Consider the following 20,000-nt stretch of genomic DNA (forward strand, 5'->3'; position numbering starts at 1 on the left):
ATTACAAAAGACTGGCAGCAGGTTTCCCCCCAACGCTGCACTTATCATCAACGAGCTGCGAGCGGCTACAATGGATGTCCAGCCGTGCCACTCAACACCAGACAGGCCAGTCAGGTCCTATACTGTAAGTGGATGGGGAGGTGGTGAGGGGAGTGTGGGGGACGATGAGGGCACGTTCACTGGCCCCTGTCTGGCTACTTCCTGGAGACGAGGATGAGGATGATGAGGATGATGATGAGAAGGGATGCTGACAAATGCACTGGGTCCACACTACCTGCCCTGAGTGGTATGCAATCAGGTGCATCATGGAGTCAAAAGCAGTGGAGAGACTGATGTAAAACTCCACCTAATGAATGCAGTGTGCACATAGACACAAACACACACACACACACACACACACACACACACACACACACACACACACACACACACACAAACACACACACACAACAAACATGCCACAGATATAGACGTATACACATACACATACACAACCACAAAAGCAAGTGCGCACACACACACACACACACACACACACACACTAGATAGCACATCCATAACAGTCAAAGTACATATATATATATAACCCAAACATGGGGCCGGGAGCAGCGGGGGTTATGTTTATCCCTGCTGGAGCTGCTGTACGAAAAAAAGCAGCCTATAGCGCGCCACGCTCATGACTCACACGCTGCTTGCTGCATTACGGCCGCAGCTCCTCATCAGATGTGAGTCACGGCTCAGCGCCTCGCCAACTCGCCTCGCTCGCTCCGTAATGAACAGATTGTCTCCAAAAGTCAATCAGAACGTTTCCCTTTACACTGGTGACGATTTGTCATCCGCTAAGGCTTCACAATCGCTATGACAGTTTTGGCAAGCCTCATGTACTACTTTGTCAAGAGTTGGGCAGTACTCACAACCACTTCTTTTTGAGCTCTCACTCTCTCTCTCTCTTTTTCTATCAATCTTTCTGTCTATCTGTCTATCACTTACCATACACACACTCACTCATACACACACACACACACAGACACATTGACAGACAAGTAGACATGCACACACACATAACATACACACACACAACAACAACACAACAACAGTCAGACACTATATATCAAACATTCTCTTTCTCTCTCTCTCACACACACACACACACACACATACACATTGACAGACAAATAGACATGCACACACACATAACATACACACTCACAACAACAAACACCATATATCAAACATTCTCTCTCTCACACACACACACACACACACACACACACACACATGCACACACACACCGTATCTTTATATGTAAGCCCATCAGTCTGTGTTTTCCTTCAATAAACAAGTTTGCCGTCCCCGTGCTGACACAGCCTCTGTTGCAGTAGTGAAGCGCAGGTGCACATCCAAGAGCACAGAATCATCCATTAAGCCTCTAGCCAGGATCTTGTTTCTTGGCCGCAGGATTGCCGCTACAAGAGGATGGCAGTGCCCGACATACCTGGCACTGTCTTCAAATGCTGTCCAATGCAATCTTCATGATGCCTGCCTGTTTCATCAGGCTGAGTTAGCGCTTAGATAGCAGAGGATGGAGGCATGCGCATACATAAACCCAGAGTTATATCTGTGTGTGTGTGTGTGTGTGTGTGTGTGTGTGTGTGTGTGTGTGTGTGTGTGCGCGTGCGCGCGGGTCTGTTTTGGGCTGTTTTTCTAAGCAGTGTTGCTCCTGCAGTTGTGTGTATGTGTAGAGGCATGTATTTTAGTGTGAATGTGTGTGTGTGTGTGTGTGTGTGTGTGTGTGTGTGTGTGTGTGTGTGTGTGTGTGTGTGTTGGAGGGGGGGGTGGCACTTAGATACACTTAGTTTGCTAAAAATGCACACATACACAGATACTCACAGACACAAACACAGACCTAGCTGAAAGAGACTGGTTTGAGCTATACTTTGGGCCCCATCTCGTGCCCGGCACATTGTGGCAGCAGCTGGGTTGATTGTGACCATTGTCATCTTCCAGTTCAGTGTACTGTACATGTCGTTTCAATAGAAAATCAACTTGTGCACATATGTACACATGTACAATCATAAACACACACACACACACACACACACACACACAGACACACACACACACACAGACACAGACACACACACACACCACTTTGATGATACAACTGAAGATCAATTCAATTTTTATCCACTCATCTTGTACCTAGCACTGAAGCACTTGGGGAATCATGGAGAGAGAGAGAGAGAGAGAGAGAGAGAGAGAGAGAGAGAGATTTGCCGGCCTTCCTCTGCAATTACGCTTCTCCTTCTCCTAGTGGGGGTTTAATTATTAAATCAATTCAGAGCAAACTGACCCTTACTCTCACTCCTTCACTTCATATCTCTCTCTATCATTCTCTCTCTCCTTCTCATCCTCCTCTGGAGGTGATTACACTGAGCACCTTTATTGGTATGAGCATCCACATAAACCACTCTGTTTGTCCCTCTTGGGAGCCACTACTGATATAGCCCACTAAAGAAGTGTTCATTCTCTTCCTCGCTACTGCATTTACAGTTAATGTATGTGGCCTCAGTCTTTAGAACCGAATGTTGTGCTATGTAAGTGTCTGTGTGTGTGTGTGTGTGTGTGTGTGTGTGTGTGTGTGTGTGTGTGTGTGAGTGTGTGTGCGTGCGTGCGTGCGTGCGTGCTTGCGTGCGTGCGTGTTGCTGCTGCTGTTGTTGTTGTTGTCTGATTGTGAGCTGCAACTGCAAGCCAAGGAAAAGTGATTTAGCCATAGATCTAATGGGTCGAAGAGTCAGCTCAGAAAAGTTTGCAAAGAAAATGTTAATCCTCAGCATACTTCTCCAGACGCACACAACTTGGAGAGCACAATTTAACAAGGCGCCGAATTCAATAGAAATTCAATAGAAAGAGTCTGAATTATGTCCACCTCAATTACTTGTTAAACAGCCCCCGCCTGGGCTGTGAGGAGAGCAGTACTGTATAAGCACTCTGATGGGGCCCCGGTCTAGTAGCTTTAATTCCCCCCAATAAAAGACTTCCCCTGCAGATTGTCCTATTCTGTGCTCCATTTAATTACCGCTCAGTCTCAGATATCTAAATTGCCCCGGGGAAGTCAGACAAAGGTGGGCCTCCTCTCTGGCTCCACGGTCTGTTCCGGGTTTGAACTTTGTGGTGAGGATGGTCTCCATGGATCCTGCCCACAGAAAAGCTGGGAGCGCTGCTTCAGATGGAGCCTGTAGATGTCCTTTGTGCAATCGCACTACACAAATGAAATGGAATGCAATTGAACGGAATGGGCTGTGGAGCAGCCGTGGCTTTGGTCCAACACCATTCTGCTCCAGGGGCTCAACTTCAGTTGCCACAGCTTTGATTTGTGTACATGTAGTCGTCTCTCTCTTTCTCTCTCTCTCTCTCTCTGTCTCTCTCTCTATCTCTCTCCCTCCTTTCCTCTCTCTCTCTGTATCTCTCTCTCTCTCCCTCCTTTCCTCCCTTTCTGAAGAGCATGTTCACATAGTGGCACTTGTTCACACACACACACACACACACACACACACACACACACACACACACACACTAATGCACCACCACAATAGACCTAACACAATCCCTATTTATGTCAATAAACAGAAAGCCTTGATCAGAAAGTAACAGTGCAACAGCAGCAGCCAAGCAACTTTTCCCTTTTCAATTCACTACCTTCAACCTACAGTAAGGTCCACTCCAGTCCACACAGTAGGTAGATAAATAAATAAAAATGAATGCTGCTGCCTGTCTGTCCCTCAACTAGGTCATGTCTGACCCACCATTGGGTCAGTGAGTTGCTCAAATGTCCTGAGTATTAATCCTGTTTCAGACAGGCTGAGATTCCAAGGTCTTTGATATGACAAGCTGCAGATATGACTGGATGTGACAACATGTCGTCAGCGTATTTCTGAAGCATGTAAGGCATCTATAGCATGTATTGTAAGGCCCACTGATTCAGAAGGCAAGGATCTTGAAATGGATGAAGTGAATCTCCATCCAGTGTTCCCTGGTGGTATTAAAAGAGCTCAAAACTGGTCCAAATTTATAAGCAAGACACACAGTGATGGCAAACACACACACACACACACACACACACACACACACAGAGAGAGAGAGAGAGAGAAGATTGACAGATGGTTGGAAAAAAGAAGACATTTAAATGGATTCTTAGAAAGCAACGAATTATGCTGACAGGTTCACATCCAGCTGAAGACAGCCAGACATACACACATGCACACATGTACGCACACACATGTACGCACGCGCTCACACACACACACACACACACACGCAAACTGAGGGCACACATACATTAACCTTTAATGCAGCAGCGAGGAAGAAAATGACCACAGCACAAGACAGAAGACATTACTCCTCTTCACATCGATTCCTCCGTCTATTTGATAAACAAAGATATTTATAGTGTGTAGAGAGCCACAGTCAACAACCCCTCCGCTCGCATCTCCCACTAGATGCTTTCATAATCACGTACCCCGAGTCCCAAATGGTCACCGAAAGCAGATAAATGTAAATTCATTTCTGGCCATAAGCATCTGCAGTTCCATAAACACATTATTTGCTCTTCTGAGCTGTTTACCCAGGGCAGCGCTGCGGAGAGGCTCGGAGTCAGACGGAATTGATTTAGGAAAACACGGCAGTCGGTCCGAGGGGAGCAGCATCATTTAGACAGGAGATATCAGCACAGGCTCCCACTCCAAAAAAACCTCTTTAAACACACACACACACACACACACACACAGACACACACACAGACACACACAAACAGACAGACACACACACTCACACATACACACACACACACACACACACACACACAGACACAGACACAGACACAGACACACACACACACACACACACACACACACACACACACACACACACACACACACACACACACACACACACACACACACACACACACACACACACACACACACACACACACACACACACCTCATCTTTGTCTTTCTCTCAACACTGATCTGCAGCAGCAAGTTGAATGAGATGCTCACAGTATGGGGTCCCGGTGCTGTGCTGCTCCCACCATCACTAGCACAAGTCTCGCAAACTGAGTGTGTCTTCAGCGGAAAATGTGGAACAATGTTAGCTGAAGATGTTGGGTTGGGAAGACTATCTATCTATCTATCTACTGTATATATATAACTACTCAGTGTACTGGTTGTTTGGCATGTTTGTTGTAATGCCCCAGAAAAATACAGTTTATACACTTTTGACTGTAATTTGCCATTTATTTGTTTGCCATTGTTAGCTTGCCATTTCTGGTGTGCTGCCACATCTGGCAGAGACAGTTTGTTCAGCCATAACTCCTGATCTTCCCCCCACATACTCATCTCCACATAGCCATTAGGGAAATAAAATAAGAGCACAAAGATAGAGTGCTACAGAGAAAAGGGAGGAGGGGGGGAGAGAGTTACTGTAGAGAGCGAGATAAGATTTTGAAAAAAGCGGATGCAGATGAATGACACATGCATTCATATCTATACTTTAGAAACCTTTGCAATAAAAGGAGACTTTTCCCACTTTTATTTGCTTTTATTTTCTCACAAATACAGTATTTTGGCCATGCATTCAGAGAGAGAGAGAGAGAGAGAGGGAGAGGGAGAGGTAGAGAGAATGGAATTTTCAAAAGACGTTTATTACAAAAAGTCAACATAAAAACATTATATCATGAATGTGAACAAATCACACTGGATTAAAAAAAACACACTATGAGAGAGAGAGAGAGGTAGAGAGAGAGACAGAAAGAGAGAAAGAGAGAGAGAGATAGAGAGAAGAGAGAGAGAGTATGGGTGAGCGAGATTTGTGTTATAGCGCATGGCTTGGAGCCACAGGTTCTCCAGATAGACATGCCAACCATCAGCTCTGCCATAAATAACAGATGTGTGCTCGGGCTCAGGCTCAGGCTCCTGGGGAGTTTATGGGGCCCATTTCCCCCTCCCTAATCCATTACAAAGCATGACACGACCTCCTAATGACGGAGGAAATGAATTGTGAGGGTGAGTGTACATGTGTATGTGTGACTTAACCTACACTGGCTGCTGGTCATCCCTCATTGTGCCCCGGTGACTCTCATCCACTATTAGTGACCCTTAGCACCTTTCCTTGTCCTGTTTTTACACCGACATGAAGGTAAGGAGGGCCTTACAATACAATAGCCTCGTGAGTAGTAAGTATTAGTGACCCTTTGTCCTGCTTTGACACAGACATGAAGGTAAGGAGGGCCTTATTTACCATTGCATGTTCTTGACCAAAAGCTATCCCTATGTTCTAAATATCCACTTATTCAATACAATAGCCTAGTGAGATTGTAATATTACTATAATACACTGTAATATTACTATAATATACTGTTTATTTACAATAAAGTGCATTATACTGTACAATGAACGAGATATTCCAGGCACAGGATATGATGACATATCATCAGGCCTATCTGTTGGTGATTAGCCAGCAATGAACAAGCAATTAGCTCCTTCACCTGGGTGGCGGACTAGAACCGGACTCTGCCAGTGGGACTCAGCATGGGACAGCCCAAAACCAGGGAGCAGGACTGTAATTCTCTTCATCAGTGCGTCCAACAGAATAGCCGCTGACCGTTTAGCTACCGCGTCTCAGTGGCGTCAACAACACAGCTGCAATCTCACCCACATCATCTTGTAGAGAGGCCTGGATGCGCCGCAATTAGGGGAGCGAGGAAAAAAGAGAGGGTGAGAGAGAGAAAGAGAGAGAGAGAGAGTGAGAGAAAAGAGAAAGAGGGGGGACATTAGAGGGGGGCTGGAGAGAAGTGAAGAGGAGATGGACGCCGAAGGGGCCTTTGAAGTGCCATCGTGTTTCGTAAACACGGGAGGCTGCATGGAGTGGAGCGGACAGACACCGCATCGCCACAAGCCATTCTACAGGAGTGGAGTGCGGGGAGATGGAGAGAAGAGGAGAGGGAGAGAAAGAGAGAATGTGGAGAGAGAGGGAGAGACAGAGAGAGAGAGGAGGTAGACAGAGAGAGAGAGAGACAGAGAGAGAGGGACAGATAAGGACAGAGAAGGTAGAGAGAGGAGGTAGAGAGAGAGAGATGAGGAAGAGAGAGAGAGGGAGAGGAGGTAGAGAGCAAGAGTGAGGGAGAGGAGGTAGAGAGAGAGGGAGAGGAGGCTATTTATAGGAGGCTTTGAGAGGAATGGGAGCGAGAGAATCAGCGAGCGCTCTCCATGTTGTCCACGACAGGAGAAGACTCACTCATCTGAACTGACCATTAAAAGGACCTCTTGTCTTTCCATCCACTTGTCTGGACTGTATCTGTGAAGAAGACCTAACAGCTGACATCTCACTTTATCTCCCAGCTGAGAGACCATGCACTGGTGCACCACCCATTGGGTTAAAACCCTATTAGTCTCACAGCCATGGACAAACTTCACAGCATGGAGGAGACCATCTTAACTGACCTCGGTGCAGGACTCAACATTAATGGTTGCCCGGTTGCCCTGTTGCCCTTGGCTACCAAATTGCTACAAGTGGCATCCATGCCTGGTTGCCAAGCTGGCAAACACTTTTAACCACTTTAAAAAGTTAATGTTGAGCACTGCAGTGTCATTGACTTGAGGATGGGACTGTTGAGCAAGTCTTGAGAATATCAAAACTGATAAACCGACACAACATCTTGCACAGAAAGACCTCAACACACTGCACATTTGAACAGGGAACACCGCAAGCGAGTTATGCTTCTTTTCAGTTGTAAACAGGAGAACTCGCACCATGTTATCGTCAGCTCAGCTCTCTACTCTCTCAGTACCGATGTTTCAACAAGTTGTCCCAAATCTCACATCACAAAGTCCCACCTGTACAAAGACACATTCAATATCCGTGCATCCCTAAATCAAACTCAACCTCATTTCCCTCCCATCTGTCCTAACAGCTTTCCACATCAAAGAAAACTACATTGGGCTTGATCATTATCCCAGACAGAAAAAAGTTTTCATATAGCCTCCTGTGCAAAACAACAAGAGACCTCTCTCACCGACGTTTCTTCAACAAAAAGAAGAAATTGAAGTTGAACACTGACATTAAAGTGGACCAATGCAGGGCAGGCGGGCATGCAGGCCAGCCAGGGATGAATGGAAATCAGCAAAGCAGACAGACTGTGTGCTGTTCTCACATAAAGGCCTAATCTGATTAGCTGGAGGATACTATTGTTCTCTCCCTGTGTGTGCGGCGAGGTCACGTGACCCTGCTAATGCCACGGCGTCGCTGGCCTGAGTGGCACCTCCAGGCTTCTACGGAGGCGGCGAAAACAACCAAGACATTACCGCTGTCTGAGAGAGAGAGAGAAAGAGAGAGAGAGAGAACACAGGAGTAATGGAAGGAGAGGAAGGAGAGGGGGAAACGTCTATTTCCTTTGATTCAGTTATGAGGTGAACTATGGAGGTAGAAGAGGGGAGGTAAGGAGGGGAGGAGAGAGATAGAGAGGGAGAGAGAGAGAGAGGAGGAGGAGAGGGGGAGGGGCAAACAGACTGAGCCTTGGGGTAGTGCCTAATCCTCCAGCATTTCATCAAAGCTTACACCGGAGGGAAGAGAGGAAGGAAGGAAGGAAGAGAGCAGAGAGAGAGAGAGAGTGTGTGAGAGAGAGAGAGAGAGAGAGTCAGAGAGAGGCAGAGTGAGAGAGCGAGAGAGCAGATTTTTTGGGATGTCATTTTTTAAAAGCATCTGCTGACCCTGTTTCTAGCCCCTCTAAGAGCTAACATGAAGGAACACCTGGCAGTTCATGTCCTGAGTGAATGTGTGTGTGTGTGTGTGTGTGTGTGTGTGTGTGTGTGTGTGTGTGTGTGTGTGTGTGTGTGTGTGATCCTGACGTTTGTGTTCTTCCAAATGCCTCTGTCTGTGTGCTGTATGTGTGAGTATACCGTATGTATGTGCTGCATTATGTGTGGGCCCGCCTGAGTGCGTGTGTGATCTCACGTTTCTGTGTGTGTGTGTGTGTGTGTTTCTCTCTGTGTTTGTGTGTGTCCATACATCCTGTGGTGAGCCAGACGACTCTGAGTGCCTCTTAACCCCACACACAGCCCTGACAGGCCCTCGTTATGTGTGTGTGTGTGTGTGTGTGTGTGTGTGTGTGTGTGGCTTATTTGCTCCCTGTGTTCTCACACTCCAGCGCCTCCCCCTGAACCCAAGCCGAGAGGTGGCTCTCTTCCAGCTCAGCCACTCCAGAGGATGCAGAACGCCATGTCAATAGCAGTTATTATGGACGGAGAGGCTTCTCTTTTTAATGGGTGGCTGTTACATCAACACGTCTGTTTACCAGTACAAGCACACCACTACGTTTTCTGACTGCAAGATGTAACACAATGTAAACACACACATATCCATGGGGAACCTGTAGAGTCAGGGGATGGATATAAATACCTTTGACAGGCTTCGGAAATTCATTTCCAACACTGAGTTAATCCTCAAGATATGTCGGCAGTCACAATACCTCTTGAGGAAGCTCGACTCATTCGAGGTCAAGAGAAGCATACTCACAATGTTTTACTATTCTTTCATTGAGAACACCATCATATTCTCTTCCACCTGCTGGTTCCATTCAGTCAGCTTTTCAAAGCGCAGGTGATTTCGAAATATAGTACATGTCTGCTCAAAGATAATTGGCCTTCCCCTGAGAAGTCTCTCTTCTCTATGCCAGCAGCAGATGATCAGGCTGGCGGGTAGGATTTGAAATGACCTAACACATACCCGGATCCCTTCCTTTGAGTGGCTCCCCTTCAGGCAACGACTCGGCCACCTATGCTGTTGAAAGAAGAGGAGGCAGACGTGGGCCTACTGGTTAGGGCTTCGAGCTTGTAACCGAAGGGTTGCCAGTTCGATCCCCGACCAGTCCACAGCTGAAGTGCCCTTGAGCAAAGCACCTAACCCCTCACTGGTCCGCCGAGCGCCGCTGTTGAGCAGGCAGCTCACTCCTCCGGGTTAGTGCGTGCTTCACCTCACTGTGTATTCACTGTGTGCTTTGTGTGTTCACTAATTCACGGATTGGGATAAAATGCAGAGACCGAATTTCAAAAGAGTATATATATAGTACATACTATACTATAGACTACTTCTGACTGTGCCTATGGCTGTTCAACTCCTGGACTTTTCCAAGGTGGAAAAGTCCAGCTTCAGAAACCACATATCTGTTCCAACCATTCACTTAAACCAGCTGTTTCTAATTAGCAAAGCTCTTCAGTCAGGTAGAGCAGCTAATTGGTCAGTCAGATCACCTGTGTTAAGAGCAATACATGGTTGGACTTTTATTTTCTGAAGCTGGACTTTTCCACCTCTGCAAGCTATCTTTCTCTAGCAGTCCGCCCCTGTTATCCACTCTCGGTCCAGACTCTACCTCAGACAATGTCACAGGCACATACTCATGATTTTGCTGACTGGCACATGTCATAGTGCTAACAAGCACAGGGCATTTTATAACTACCTGTTTTTACATACATTTATCTCCTACAGCTTTTTACAATTGTATGCATGTTTGCATATTATTATTCATATCTGTGTACCACTCTATGAGGCTGTGCAAATTGCCCCTTGGGAATAAATTAAGTGCATTGGATTGAATTGGAAATTGAATAGACACAGTAGATAGAAACACACATGCCAGGATGCATGGCTATGCAGAAAGAGAGAGAGAGAGAGAGAGAGAGAGAGACAGACAGAGAGAGAGGGAGCATATATATCCACGCATAGCTGTATTGCTTTATCTATCCACATAAAGATTCTTCTCAATATTGTCACCAGCCATCCTGCTGGAGCCAGAACATACACTAGTTTCCTCCTCCTTTTTCCACCACTGCCTCTATCTCTCCATCTCTCCCCCCATCATTCATCTCTCTCTCTCTCTCTCTCTCTCTCTCTCTCCTGCTCGTCAGTGCTTTGTCACTGTGCTGACAAGCCTCCATCTGATTCATCCTCTGTTTCGCTGGAGCTGCAGGACTGATCCTGACAGCCCCAGTTTCTCATCCACACTACCCCATTCAACCCTCTCTCGTCCCCCACCCCGCACCGCTCTCTCTCTCTCTCTCTCTCTCTCTCTCTCTCTCTCTCACACACACACACACACACACACACACTCTCTCTTCTCCCACTCCCCCCTCTCTTCTTCTCCCCCCCCCCCAGAGCCATCTATCACACTCTCCTTACCCCACCCAAGGCCATGAGGAAGGGGCATAGATGGTGAGAGAGAGAGAGAGAGAGTGAGTGAGGCACAGAGAGAGAGAGTAAGGCAGAGAGTAACAGAGAGGAAAAAGAGAGAGAGAAGAGAGAGAGTGAGGCAGAGAGAGAGGCAGAGAGAGAGTAAAGCAGGGAGAGTCACAGAGAGGAAAAAGAGAGAGAGAGAGAGAGAAGAGAGAGAAGAGAGGGAGAGAGAGAGAAGAGAGGGGGTGGCTGAGTGGCTGAGTGCCTGGGTGGAAGCAACAGGAGGATGATTTAAAGCCGACAGGGAGAGGCAGATCTGTCAACGTCAGACCTCCGGCATCCCTCCAGCCACGCAGGTAAACTTCTCATCCGCTCCCTCTCCTCTCTCCTCCCCTCCTCAGGCTCCTCTCTCCCTTCACACACACCGGTTATTTATGGTGGGGGTGCCAGAGCAGGTGTGACCTGTCGTATGGATCAGATAAGAGTATCCATGCATATGCATGTGCATATGCGTATGCATGTGCTCAAGATAGGTGTTTGTGAATAGTCTTGAAGGGAAGAAATCAGAAAGAGGATGTGTAGAAGAGTTTACATGTTTTGTGTCTTTCACATAGACTGTATATATAAGAATCTTTCTTTATGTACGTATGTGATTGTGTGTGTGAGTCTATCTTTATGTGTGTGTAAGTGTCTTTCTGAGCCTGATTGTGTCTTGCTGTCTGAGTGTGTGTGTGTGTGTGTGTGTGTGTGTGTGTGTGTGTGTGTGTGTGTGTGTGTGTGCAGCAGTGCAGCTGTCCACCTGACTCGCCCATCACACAGCTGCTCCTGTTATCCCTCAGGGAGTCCTGTCAGTCACACACGGTTGCCATGAGGACCAGTGTTGCTCACAGCTCCCTGAGCAAGAGCCTGACTCGCTCCATAGCTCCTCAGTATTGTCTTCAGTCTCCCTCTCCCTCTCCCTCTCTCTCTCTCTCCCTCTCTCTATCCCTCCATCTCTCTCTGTGCACCCATCTTGGATGCTGCATCTCTTTGCCCCCCCGCCCTCCAAACTCTCCCTAGAACACCTTACACTCAGAAAAGCATAAGACCAGCAACACATCACTTATCAGTTGCTTTGGATAAAAGTGTCAGCTACAGTAAATGAATACGTAGTAAGCAGTAAATGTACACACATTGTCTCCACTGGCGAGGGGTATATCCAAAAGGCCCTCTGTTGTTCCCTGTTTGTATTTGTGTGTGTGTGTGTGTGTGTGTGTGTGTGTGTGTGTGTGTGTGTGTTCTGAGGAGACCTGTCACTCTGTGCTCTACTGTGTCATTACAGAACTGATCCCTCTTTTCAACAGGCAACTTAACAAGTGGCATCAGCACTGGCATGGTGATTTACTCGGACCCTGCAGCTTTTCAATCTGCAGTGAAATGATTGTTTTCGCACAGAAAGGCTTTTTTTTAACAACTCTATTACTAACAACTATTACATTGCATATCCCTGATGCTGGACAAATAAAAGGAGTATACTGCATCAAATTGCCAACAGTCCAACATCAGTAAATTTAACAGCCTCATTGACCAAAGATAGATCAAACATGCCCATCACCAAGATTCTACCTACTTTTACCAATATTAATTTAAACCATAGCACAGCTGGGTGATTGTTATCTTACTTTTGGCAGTGTTTACATTAACTGAAGTGACAGAAGCATATGAAAGCAATTGTTGCATTATGATGGTCTACTGTATATCTCTCTGTGATTTTCAGTGGTATGTCGCTGTGCATAGCTTATGAGGCACTAAAAAAGAAGCATTACAAAGAGAGTATTTACTTAAAGTGCTGCCATGTTCCGCTATTTTCTGAAGATGGCGACAGCCATAGCACATAATGTCACACTATTCCTTCTGCAGTGGCACCTTGAGGCTTTTACTGAGCAAAATGAACAAAGTGTGATGGACAGAACAAAGGACCTGAGACTTCGTTCAGAAGTGATAGAAGTCCATGTACATGGAAGAATGGTCCTTCCACATTCTTGACAATCTGAGGGCTGTTAAGGCCAGTTCAAACACAAGATCCGCGACGAGACGAGCTGCAACATTCTAAAAACCAGCAACGTTCTAAAACTCTGCAACTAAGATTTGACATGTTGAATGTTTAGCGACGGCTTGCAACTGCTTGCAACTGCTTGCAACTTTTGATTCACACCGCCGCAACTGCTCTCCGCAACCGTCTCAGACCGTCGCGAATCTTTGGTTTGAACTGGCCTTTAAATATCCATAGACCTGACATGCCAGGTGCAATCAGATAGGATGCATGCCCATGGATTTTAGCACAAGGTCTTTGTGACCAGTGAGGAAAAAAAAAATACTACAATTCAGCATCTCAAATACTTGGGATGAAACCTCTGACTGAAGTATTCCTCTTTGCAGAATAAGAAATATAGATAACTAACATGGAACATGTACACACTGTAGGTGATAGATAGAGGCATAAATCATGTGTGAATGAGGGGTTTTGTGAAGTATAGAGAGAGAGAGAGAGAGAGAGAGAGAGAGAGAGAGAGAGAGAGAGAGAGAGGGGGGGGGGGATTAAATTGCGAGGCAGAGAAAGGACGAGAGAGGAGGGCTTTTTTAGTCTTGGGGGTTAATTACACACTCAGAAGATGGGGTCATCTTAAATGGGCACACAGAGGGGTAATGGCGACAGGGCAAACCAGACAAGCACATCAAATCACTACCAAACCAAACATGGGAGAGTGTCGGCGCCTTGTGTCTTGGGACAGGGAGATAGAGAAAGTGAATGTGTGTGTGTGTATGTGTGTGTGTGTGTGTATGTGTGTGTGTGTGTGTGTGTGTGTGTGTGTGTGTGTGTTTGTCCACTCCAATGGCTCGTCTGATGGCTGCGGCCACTTATGACAAACTTTTCACAGCCACACACACACACCATTCTAACTTGATGTACACGCAGCATATATACTATCACAGGAAACACAAGTCCACTTCTATGAGGTAGTCCTAATATCAGCTGTCCCACGCTCTGGAGAATCATAAGGATACTAACACATAAAGAACCATATAAAAACGGCACCATATAGTCTCATGTTACATCAACTTGTGACACGATGTCTAAGAATGGCATTAGGTGGAGAGGTAGAGGCAGACAACTTTAATTACTGCCATCATTATGGCTCCTGCTCGACACCCACGACCAACACTTTCCTCCCCAGTGGACTCTTTAATGACTCTGGAGCTGTTATGCTAAATGTCACTGGTAAACAAAAAAGCAATAAAAACACCGTAAGAGTGCTCATTTTCTCTCATGCCAGCCAGCCAGCCAGAGAGGTTCGATGGAGACAGTGACAACACGGTATAGGGGAGGTTACAGCACGCTGTCTTTTTAAAAATAGATCCTCCATGCCTTGATATTTCACAAACATAATTGAAACTGAGTCCCAAACTCGCAATGTGAGATGAGAGAGGCTTCTTCCTTTTTTTTTGTTTGGCTGTGTGATGTCCAGCAATGCAGCAAGGATGTCCTCCTGACCCCCTCTGCTCCTCGCGGGGAGGTCACGTACAGGGTTACGCGATCTCACCGTCCAGCTGAGAGGCTCAAGTGGCTCTCAGCGGCATGGCACAGCATGGCCAAGCACAGCAGTGCCCCCGGTGTCAGGCGAGAGAGCCTGGCATCGTAAAGCAAGGCATGCCACACCAGAGGCGGGTTAATGGGTAGAGGAAGGCGGAGGTTAGGACCTGCATTAACTGGCTGGCTTGCAGCCACTGTGATAGCACTCTAAAACACTCAAATGTGAAACCGCTTCAGGACGGACAAAACAGGGGCAGGACGCGTGGTGGTGGTGGAGCGGGGCTGAGATGGGGGGGGGGGGGGGGGGCGGCGGGGGCTGGGGTTGAGACGGTAAGACGGTTTTGTGTACAAGAGCTGACGGGGTGCTTCTCCTCAGCATTCTGCTTAGTGGTAAATATGTGTATGATGCTTGAGTGCATGTTTATGTACAGTATATGATACTGTATGTCTGTGTGATAGGTAATGCACTTCATCTGTCTACACAAGACATTTGAAGCATGGGTCATTTTGTATCTTGATAAGTAGTGGTCTATTTTTGTGCACAATATAAAAATGAATTGTACACCAATGAATTTTCAAGCTGATATAGAAATACAGAACAGATAATAAATACAGAATGTTGCACTGCGCGTTATTAAGCTCGGTCAATGCTAAACAGTTTGAGGATGCACTACCGAGAGAAAGAGAATATTAAATAGATTAATGCACAGGATCAGGACAGGGATAATTACATATTTGGCTCAACGGATAAAGGAATAATTACACCATGTGTCCAAATTTACTTAATTACTGGGTAGTCTGTGGATTCAATGAAACTTGATGTAAACGTTTGTATGGCTGCATTCATTGTTCAAGAGAGTTTATCATTAGTTTTGTATTTGACAGGCAGCTTGTATGTCGATTGGATTCAGTCGAGTGAGGACAAGGAGAAGCATTACTAACACCCAAAGAGTGTGATAAAACTCTCAATCCGGTGCAAGCAGACATTTTCCACGAGGAAGACCTTTCATCGGTACTTTCATTTCCGTTTACTGCGGTGCCGTGCAGAACGTAAATTGGGTGGGAAAGTGTGTAGGACGAAACGAACGCATTAAATCCGTATAACTATACACACCACAGACATCCTGTTCAGTTCAACCCTTTTTATCCCACCTTTAGCTGAAGGCGGACCATCTGTTCGTCCCATCTGACCGACAAAGGACATGTCAAAGACTACTCTACACGCTGCAATGGAAATCAAAACGTCAAAAAAAAAAAAAAAGAAAAACAGAATCGATTATCCCTGAGCGTGCGGTATGGAGTTGGCCTGTGCGTGCTCCTCTATCACCTCAGCGACTTTCTAATCCAACACGGGCGGGGATGTTATAATGAAACGAGGCGCCCTTGGCTGACCCACACAATGCACACTCTGAATACACACACACACACTCTGCCGCAGTCATCTCCTCGTTCCGCCAGGCGGATATGGATGCTGATAAGGTACAGGTTTTATGATTTTAAATCGAGCCCCACTCAGGAAAAAGAAAAATACTCACGTTGGGGCGTTTAAAGATTCCTATTTTTAATCATCCACCCAAAGAACATCCCTGCATCTCAAATCCCCTCACATCAGCAAACCCTATCACTCACGCTCTCTCTCTCTACAGATCACGGACCAGACATGCACTCCCATTTCCCCGTATGCCAGCTTAATAGCAGTTCTCAGGACAGTGTGTAATGAGGCTGCATCTGTCAGTCAACATCTATCAATGACCTAGTCGAGGGCCAAACACAAAGTGACAGCCAAGGACAACCCTCCACTTAACCCAGAGCAGGAAGACATTAAAAATCAATTGTGCCTTCATTACAGCCTTCCAAAATATCTGAATTTCCACTGAAACACAAGTTAATAAGGCCGTAGTAACTCTCCAGGGACCGGTGGAGGAGAGAAGCGCAGCAGCACACAGCACAGTCTGGCTCTCCAGAACAGAACAGGAGGGCCCAGACAGGACCGACTCAGCACTCGCAAGTGGGCTGGAGTGGAGTGGACACTAAATGACCGGGACAGCAGAACCCCGGGGCTTCCATCCACCGAGCCACTCAGCTGGACACAACGGGACCATTGAGACAGGTCCGACCGGGCCAGAGACCAGGCACTTTGTCAGACAGACACACAAACACGCGGGGGACAGATGGAGCCGGCTAACTGGACTTTGCTTACTCCTCTATGGCTCTACTTTTTCTGTTTCACACACACACACACACACACACACACACACACACACACACACACACACACACACACCTAATATGGAAAATGGTCCATATGCTCATTAAAATGTAGAGACACATACACACACTTTGACTAACTCACTCATACAGCTGGTACAGTATATGATCGACAGAGAAAGTCATTACGTAATATGAGGCATGCATGCATCTAAATGTGCCTGACAAGTTGTAAACATATCGTGGTGTATCATATCTGATGGAGTGGAGGAGAAGACATATGGTTCATTCAAACACCCACACCCACAATCATAAACATGTCCATTCACACGCAAACACATAAAATTCCTATCCAGGAAATCATAAAGATACACACACAATCACACAGTGTTACACAAGCTCATAAAAACAGGCTCTACACACTGTCTGCAGATAACACACTAAATGCTAATATGGATTTGGATCAGATATGGTTCATGGACATACACGTCGGCGTTGGCCTCTACACACACACACACACACACACACACATAGACCCCACCCCCCCCGCTACACACACACACACACACACACACACACACACACACACACAGATCCACTCACACACACACACACACTCAGACCCCCCTGCCCCCCCTCACACACACACACACACAGAAATAAAGACCCACTCACACACACACACACACACACACACACACACACACACACACACACACACACATACACACACACACACACACACACAGAGACACACACACACACACACACACACACACACACACACAGAAATTCTGTCCTTGTAAGATAAGTCTTAAATCACTGAATCAGTTTATTCTCCTCTGGGGAGCCGACGTTCTTCATTTAGGCCGTAACATCCCCTGCTAATCTCTCTCCCTCCGCTTCATTCCCTCTCCTCCTCTATCTATCCCATTCTCATTTCATCACTGTTGTCCTTCCATCTTTCTCTCTCTCTTTCTCCCTCTCTCTCTGGTCACAGCTCTCTCTCTCTCTCTCTCTCTCTGGTCACAGCTCTCTCTCTCTCTTTCTCTCTGGTCACAGCTCTCTCTCTCTCTCTCTTTCTCTCTGGTCACAGCTCTTTCCCTCCCTCCTTCTCCTCCACTTTCTTCTCTTCCCCCTCTTCTTCTCCTCCACTCTCTCCTCTTCACTCTCTTCATCATGGGTCTGTCCACCAAGGTCAGCGGTGGTGGGCGGGCCTGGTGCTGTGTCCTTGGCCGTGGGCCTGGCTAGGACCCTCTCATGTTGGCTCCTCTCCTCTGCACTGGCAGTCTGGCCATCACAGCAGCCAGGCCGGCCAGTCCCTCATGCTCTACAGGCACTGGGACAAGCTCCCAATTAGCTACAGCACGGTGTGTGTGTGTGTGTGTGTGTGTGAGTGTGTGTGCGTGTGTGTGAGAAAGAGAGTGTAGGTGTATGTGAGTGTGTGTATGAGAGAGAGATGTGTATGAGTGTGTGTATGTGTGAATGTGTGTGTGCCTGCCTGCATACTGTGTGTGTGTGTGTATGCACATGTGTGTGTGTGTGTGTGTGTGTGTGTGTGTGTGCCTATGTGTGAGTGTGTGTGTGTGAGAGAGAGAGAGTGTAGGTGTATGTGAGTGTGTGTATGAGAGAGAGATGTGTATGAGTGTGTGTATGTGTGAATGTGTGTGTGCCTGCCTGCATACTGTGTGTGTGTGTGTATGCACATGTGTGTGCGTGCGTGTGTGCCTATGTGTGAGTGCGTGTGCGTGCACATGTGTGTGTGCGCGTGTAGGTCTATGAGTAAAACGTACCAGGCATTAAACGAGCCCATAAAATAGCCTTGGCTGGCGCAGGGTAGAGATGCCTATAGATTGGCGCTGTAAAACATGCACTGCTGCTACTGCTGCTCCAATAAGGACGACAGCGCACCGCACCACACCCAAGACACCCAAGACACCGACTCCCCCCGTGGATCCGCCGTGTCAACAGCTGCTCCTGAAGGCAGCACCAGACAGAGACGCAAACACAAACACAGCGGCATCAATTACCCCTCGCCGCCGCGAATCAGCCTGTCAGCGTTTACCACTGTGATGCTTTCAGGACGAGATGCAGCCAGTTTACCGTGAGCGTTAAAGAAAAGAGCATGCTGTCGAATAAAAAGAAATAAATAAATAAAAAAAGTAGAACCAGAAACAACAGTGTGTCTTTCTACAGATAGGCCTACTGCTGGTCCTGTAGACAACAGCTGGCCTGTGGCTCCTCCTTTCTTGGACTCCCAAACTGGTGCCCAGTGCCAACAAATCACAAACTCAAGAGATTAAAACAAGATATTGAATGGAACAGCAAAACGTTCTATTTCCATGAATGAACCGAAGAAGATCTAAGGCACTCAAAAAATGTCTGAACAGCTGCGGCTGAAATTATTATATGGTCATGTAAGTAGTCTGCCATCAAGAAAAGAGAAATCAGAAACACACACACACACACACACACACACACACACACACACACACACACACACACACACACACACACACACACACACACACACACACACACACACGCACACACACGCACACACACACACACAATAATGCCCTCAGAATGAAAGATCTTTTTCATCCATTTTTCATTGGTAAAAGTTAACATAGACATAATAAAAATGTGAGGGTGTATCTAGGCATTTTTTATGTCAATGCCAAGGAGCAGCTCTTCTGGCTACATTCTAATTACCACTTATCTGGTGGCTCATAGTAACCAGTCTAGCTGGCAGACAGCTATGCCAGACAACCATGACATAACCTAATAACAACCTCCCTGGCTATAGTGAGCCTAATCTCATTTCTACAGCGCGCCTGACGTAACCCTGCAGCAAGACTGAGGGCTTCAACACAAATTAAATATACATTACACACAACCATATAGTTGAGTTGTGCTTTTGAACATATGCGATGCTTGTTTACATCTAAGGATTAAGAGAGCTGTTCTTTTGCAGGCCTTAAGATTTCATTAG

General features: G+C 46.7%; 1 protein-coding gene across 1 annotated transcript in view; it reads right to left on the minus strand.

The window, feature by feature from the left end:
• The window catches only part of whrna (whirlin a), a 90,307-nt gene that overhangs the window by 61,779 nt on the left and 8,528 nt on the right, over positions 1–20,000 (minus strand). The window lies entirely within an intron of this gene.

This window comes from Sardina pilchardus, chromosome 14 (genome assembly GCF_963854185.1).
Source record: "Sardina pilchardus chromosome 14, fSarPil1.1, whole genome shotgun sequence".
NCBI lineage: Eukaryota > Metazoa > Chordata > Actinopteri > Clupeiformes > Clupeidae > Sardina > Sardina pilchardus.